The sequence below is a fragment of the Oncorhynchus kisutch genome, unplaced genomic scaffold (assembly GCF_002021735.2).
Source record: "Oncorhynchus kisutch isolate 150728-3 unplaced genomic scaffold, Okis_V2 scaffold4087, whole genome shotgun sequence".
Classification (NCBI taxonomy): domain Eukaryota; kingdom Metazoa; phylum Chordata; class Actinopteri; order Salmoniformes; family Salmonidae; genus Oncorhynchus; species Oncorhynchus kisutch.
Genome location: NW_022266032.1, coordinates 59,300 through 66,488, shown reverse-complemented (window position 1 = coordinate 66,488; position 7,189 = coordinate 59,300).

The following is a 7,189-nucleotide window of genomic DNA, read 5'->3' as shown; positions in this document are numbered from 1 at the left end:
ATTTTGTATTTATCCTTTATTTATCTAGGTAAGTCAGTTATAGAACAAATTCTTATTTACAATGACGGCCTACCCCGGCCAACGCTGTGCCAATTGTGCGCCGCCCTAACAGTACAGAACAACACTCAATCCAAGGTGTATTACAGAGTAGTGCACTAGACAGCTGACAATTCACCCAAGGCAATTTCCCCAATCACAGAGATCACATTTATAGTAAATACATACGAATGTCTGCTGAAGTTGCATTGTCAGCTGTCTAGTGCTCTATAACACTCCTTGTATTGAATCGCAGCCTGTGTGTCTACACAGTATTGGATTGAATCCCAGCCTACAGTATGTGTATCTATACAGTATTGGATTGAATCCCAGCCTGTGTCTATACAGCATTGGATTGAATCCCAGCCTGTGTGTCCATACAGTATTGGTTTGAATCCCAGCCTGTGTGTCCATACAGTATTGGTTTGAATCCCAGCCTGTGTGTGTCTATACAGTATTGGATTGAATCCCAGCCTGTGTGTCTACACAATATTGGATTGAATCCCAGCCTATGTGTGTCTATACAGTTTACCATCGTTTCTTATTTTGATAGTGGCGTCTCTTCTAGTTCTAAAGTACAGTTGTGTTCTAATATAATGGAACCCTTCTACTTCACAATGGGAGTGTAACAATGGAGGTACAGTATAAATACAGTAATGAGGTACAGTAGAAATACAGTAATGAAGTACAGTATAAATACAGTAATGAAGTACAGTAGAAATACAGTAATGAGGTACAGTAGAAATAGAGTAATGAGGTACAGTAGAAATACATTAATGAGGTACAGTAGAAATACAGTTGTGACATACAGTACATTACAACATTACTGTTTAACACTAGAGGGAGAACACAGACCAGGGAGGGAGGGTAGAGAGAGGCTAGAGGGAGAACACAGACCAGGGAGGGAGGGTAGAGAGAGGCTAGAGGGAGCACACAGACCAGGGAGGGAAGGTAGAGAGAAGCTAGAGGGAGAACACAGACCAGGGAGGGAGGGTAGAGAGAGGCTAGAGGGAGCACACAGATCAGAGAGGGAGGGTAGAGAGAGGCTAGAGGGAGAACACAGACCAGGGAGGGAAGGTAGAGAGAGGCTAGAGGGAGAACACAGACCAGGGAGGGAGGGTAGAGAGAGGCTAGAGGGAGCACACAGATCAGAGAGGGAGGGTAGAGAGAGGCTAGAGGGAGAACACAGACCAGGGAGGGAGGGTAGAGAGAGGCTAGAGGGAGCACACAGACCAGGGAGGGAGGGTAGAGAGAAGCTAGAGGGAGAACACAGACCAGGGAGGGAGGCTAGAGAGAGGCTAGAGGGAGCACACAGATCAGAGAGGGAGGGTAGAGAGAGGCTAGAGGGAGAACACAGACCAGGGAGGGAAGGTAGAGAGAGGCTAGAGGGAGAACACAGACCAGGGAGGGAGGGTAGAGAGAGGCTAGAGGGAGCACACAGATCAGAGAGGGAGGGTAGAGAGAGGCTAGAGGGAGAACACACACCAGGGAGGGAGGGTAGAGAGAGGCTAGAGGGAGAACACAGACCAGGGAGGGAAGGTAGAGAGAGGCTAGAGGGAGCACACAGATCAGAGAGGGAGGGTAGAGAGAAGCTAGAGGGAGAACACAGACCAGGGAGGGAGGGTAGAGAGAGGCTAGAGGGAGCACACAGACCAGGGAGGGAGGGTAGAGAGAGGCTAGAGGGAGAACACAGACCAGGGAGGGAGGGTAGAGAGAGGCTAGAGGGAGAACACAGACCAGGGAGGGAGGGTAGAGAGAGGCTAGAGGGAGAACACAGACCAGGGAGGGAGGGTAGAGAGAAGCTAGAGGGAGAACACAGACCAGGGAGGGAAGGTAGAGAGAGGCTAGAGGGAGAACACAGACCAGGGAGGGAAGGTAGAGAGAGGCTAGAGGGAGAACACAGACCAGGAAGAGAGGGAGTCCGCACCTTTGGGGGGGGGGGGGTACTGTCACGCCCTGGCCGTAGTTATCTTTGTTTTCTTTATTATGTTGGTTAGGCCAGGGTGTGACATGGGGGATTTATGTGTTCTGTCTTGTCTAGTTTTTTGTAGATTCATGGGGTTGTGTTCAGTTTAGGTAAGTCTGTTTGCCTAGAGTGGTTCTCAATCAGAGGCAGGTGTTTATCGTTGTCTCCGATTGGTCACCATATTTAGGCAGCCATATTATTTTAGTGTTTCGTGGGTGATTGTTCCTGTCTCTGTGTTTGTTTACACCAGATAGGGCTGTTTTGGTTTTTCGCGTTTCTTGTTTTGTATATTGTTCGTATTTTTTCATCTTTATTAAAGATGTACAAAGATAACCACGCTGCATTTTGGTCCTCCTCTCCTTCGACAGAAGAAAACCGTAACACATATGTCAAATGACATTCTAAGCGTGCGTATCATTCTACAGTTGACATTCTGCTACGTGTTTGGGACCAGATGGACCAGTTCAAGATAAATGTCTCAGATAAAAGTGAAAAACATGTATGAATACAAACATATAGAAAAATGTGATTGTTGGCATCTGAATCGTTTGATAATATATGCATAAATGTCAACAAACAACTCAATAAAATGTTTATTATAATTTATTAAAATACTGTACAATAGATTGTTGTATATTTAATTAGAAAGGTAGTTAAGTAGAATAGTCACTTTTAGTGAAGTTGCGTGTATCTGTTAATTGTCCCAAGTTGTGACTGTGAGAGCTGTAGCTATGTGCTGCAACTTATAGTCATTTCTAGCCACTGAGACAAATAATTCACCTCAGGACAGGCAGAGGCTGAAATATGATTGGGTGTTGCTATTATCAACCTCCTCTGACAACACAACCTTGGATTAGCCACAACTCTGAGTAAAATTAAATGTGTTGGACACACAGATGCCTCCTTCTGGGAAAATAAATGTTTCACTATATATTTGTCTAGCCTGGTCCCAGATCTGTTTGTGGTCTAACCAACTCATTGATCACTATCAAGCCATGACAATGAGTGACAAGGAGATGTAATAATACCACAAAGACTGGCACTCAGGGTATTAGTTGTCTAGGTCTTCTGATGTAATTGTTTTGTCCTGCTCAGTGGTTACCCTCTACACATCTATCTATTCAGCTGCCCCCATTGGAAAACCCTTTGAAGATCCATTTTGTTTTCAGGTAGAAGCCTTTCGGTTCCAGGTAGTACATTATTTTGGTCGTACCCTTATCTAGACATTGTGTCACATGTATAATAGACTAACATTTAGTTTTCAACAGCAGAGATGTGTATAAACCTGCTGTCTGACTCTCCGACATTTGCAACATTGTTTCAATATTTAAATTCGATCTCCAGCTATCCCATAATATTGAAGTCGGGACAAGACAGACAGGCAGGCAGCGTTTATCAATGAGTCGAATTCATGAATCAGCTACATTAGGTACACCTTCCTAATATTGCGTTGCACCCCCTTTTGCCCTCAAAACAGCCTCAAGTGCATGGACTCTACAAGGTGTCTAAAGCGTTCCACAGGGATGCTGGCCCATGTTGACTCCACTGCTTCCCACAGTTGTGTCAAGTTGGCTGGATGTCCTTTGGGTGGTGGACCATTCTTGATACCACAGGAAAGTGTTGAATGTGAAGAAGCCAGCAGCGTTGCAGTTTTTGACACTAACTGGTGACCCTGGCACCTACTGCCATATCCCATTCAAAGGCACTTACATCTTGTGTCTGGCCCATTCACCCTCTGAATGGCACACATATACAATCCATACCTCAATTATCTCAAGACTTACAAATCCTTCTTTAACCGGTCTCCTCCCCTTCATCTACACTGATTGAAGTGGATTTAACAAGTGACATCAATAAGGGATCACAGCTTTCACCTGAATTCACCTGGTCATTCTCACGGAAAGAGCAGGTGTCCATAATGTTTTGTCCACTCAGTGTATAAATCCCTGTAGAGTCTATTGGCGCACTGGTGCATCAATCTAAGTCCCATAATATGAAAAAATCCCCCCCAAAATCCCCATTAAAATCAGTTTAAGCTAAAGATATGTTTTTTTGTATACGTTTTTTGGCAATGCATGTGTTTCATTCCCCCGCATCTCCCTTCTGCATCTGCAGTGTAAGGTGGCCGGGCCACAGAGGTGTTTGTCAGACCATGAGACATCCCAATAATCGGTCTTCTCACTAAAACGTCTGTAGCATAGGAACGGTTTGGCCTACAAACTCTGTGGAAAGATCAGACTCTCTTTTTTTGTCCGGTTTGCTCTACAACTCCCACAAGCCCCAGAGGACTCATCTGAAGTTGATACCATTGATGTGCCATCTTCTGTTTGTAGGGACGGTAGAAGGAAATTATATTATAGGAATTTTGGTATTTAAATAAAATTTCCCATAGAATAACAATTATTCGGAGAATACCCACCAATACAGCACTGTGTACATTCAGAGGGAGCTGGTCTCTGTATTACAGTTCTACTGAGTGTTCATACCACTGACATACTATTATGAGCTGTTCTGACTGCAACTAAGCATTTATATAAGGTCATTTAAATGTTATACATGGTTATACCTAGTTATAACCACTTATAACCACAGGCATTTTGATCAGAACAAGTTGGTTGACAAAGTCATGGAAGTTTTTAACAATTGAACAACTGAACAGCTCTGCCACCTTCCTCTGTGGATGACGTGTATTGAGAAACAGATCTCTACCTTAAGCAGAAAGGTTTTAATGGGGGATTTTGTATTATTATGCTAATTAGATCATATAAAATAAATGTGTGAAGCTTGAATTCAATTGCACACACTATGCATCCATTCTCCCTGTCACAAAGGGATTCATGGCTGATTTAAGATGAAATCGTCAACCTTGTTTCAGTCAACCCTGTTTCAGTCAACCCTGTTTCAGTCAACCCTGTTTTAGTCAACCCTGTTTCAGTCAACCCTGTTTCAGTCAACCCTGTTTTAGTCAACCCTGTTTCAGTCAACCCTGTTTCAGTCAACCCTGTTTTAGTCAACCCTGTTTCAGTCAACCCTGTTTCAGTCAACTCTGTTTCAGTCAACCCTGTTCAGTCAACCCTGTTTCAGTCAACCCTGTTTTAGTCAACCCTGTGTCAGTCAAGCCTGTTTCAGTCAAGCCTGTTTCAGTCAAGCCTGTTTCAGTCAACCCTGTTTCAGTCAACCCTGTTTCAGTCAAACCTGTTTCAGTCAAACCTGTTTCAGTCAACCCTGTTTCAGTCAACCCTGTTTCAGTCAAGCCTGTTTCAGTCAACCCTGTTTCAGTCAAACCTGTTTCAGTCAAACCTGTTTCAGTCAACATTGTTTCAGTCAACCCTGTTTTAGTCAAGCCTGTTTCAGTCAAGCCTGTTTCAGTCAAACCTGTTTCAGTCAACCCTGTCTCAGTCAACTCTGTTTCAGTCAACCCTGTTTCAGTCAACCCTGTTTCAGTCAACCCTGTTTCAGTCAAACCTGTTTCAGTCAACATTGTTTCAGTCAACCCTGTTTCAGTCAAGCCTGTTTCAGTCAAGCCTGTTTCAGTCAAACCTGTTTCAGTCAAACCTGTTTCAGTCAACATTGTTTCAGTCAAACCTGTTTTAGTCAACCCTGTTTCAGTCAAACCTGTCTCAGTCAACCCTGTCTCAGTCAACTCTGTTTCAGTCAACCCTGTTTCAGTCAACCCTGTTTCAGTCAACCCTGTTTTAGTCAACCCTGTGTCAGTCAAGCCTGTTTCAGTCAAGCCTGTTTCAGTCAAGCCTGTTTCAGTCAAGCCTGTTTCAGTCAACCCTGTTTCAGTCAAACCTGTTTCAGTCAACATTGTTTCATTCAACCCTGTTTTAGTCAAGCCTGTTTCAGTCAAGCCTGTTTCAGTCAAGCCTGTTTCAGTCAAGCCTGTTTCAGTCAACCCTGTTTCAGTCAACCCTGTTTCAGTCAACATTGTTTCAGTCAACCCTGTTTTAGTCAACCCTGTGTCAGTCAAGCCTGTTTCAGTCAAGCCTGTTTCAGTCAAGCCTGTTTCAGTCAACCCTGTTTCAGTCAAGCCTGTTTCAGTCAAGCCTGTTTCAGTCAACCCTGTTTCAGTCAAACCTGTTTCAGTCAACATTGTTTCAGTCAACCCTGTTTTAGTCAACCCTGTTTCAGTCAAGCCTGTTTCAGTCAAGCCTGTTTCAGTCAACCCTGTTTCAGTCAAACCTGTTTCAGTCAACATTGTTTCAGTCAACCCTGTTTTAGTCAACCCTGTTTCAGTCAAGCCTGTTTCAGTCAACCCTGTTTCAGTCAACCCTGTTTCAGTCAACCCTGTTTCAGTCAACCCTGTTTCAGTCAACCCTGTTTCAGTCAACCCTGTGTCAGTCAACCCTGTGTCAGTCAACCCTGTTTCAGTCAACCCTGTTTCAGTCAACCCTGTTACTTTATTTGGCACTTAATAGGCCCTTTGAATGTTAAAATTAGGTGAAATATTAAGTAGTTTTCTTTTTTCCCAAGTTGCACTTCTCAAAGGGGGCTATATTGGTATTACTACATAGTTATAGTTTCAAGTCATGAAGATTGTCACGTTTTATCAAGGTGGGTGGAATCAGGTGCAGAGAGCAGGTTTCAGTGATTCGACAGTTTATTCTCCGGCGCACAAAAAACACGGTCAACCCAACACACAGGGTGAATAATCCAAACCAGGATCAAAAATAGACCGGAGAATAAAACACAAGTACTACACCAAATGACATGAATACAAAAACAATCCCGCACAAAACAAGGGCGGGACAACCTACTGCATATAAGGACGTTAATTCAACTAAAATACACACAGGTGAAACTAATAAGACAAAACCAACAGACAAACAAAAAAGGGATCGGTAGTGGCTAGTAGGACGGTGACGACGACCGCCGAGCACCGCCCGAACAGGCAGGAGAGCCAACTTCGGTGGAAGTCGTGACAAAGATTGAATTAATTAATAGATTTTATTTGACAAATGTAAAATACATGTAATGTTTCCTTTGTTGCCGAGTAGAATACATGTATATTGTAGAAATCTGTCCTTCTGCACCTGAACAAGGCAGTTAACCCACTGTTCCTAGGCCGTCATTGAATATAAGAATTTGTTCTTAACTGACTTGCCTAGTTAAATAAAGGTCAAATAAATAATATTAAAAAATCATAGATGACTAAAAACACAATTGTCTAACAAAATGTCCATA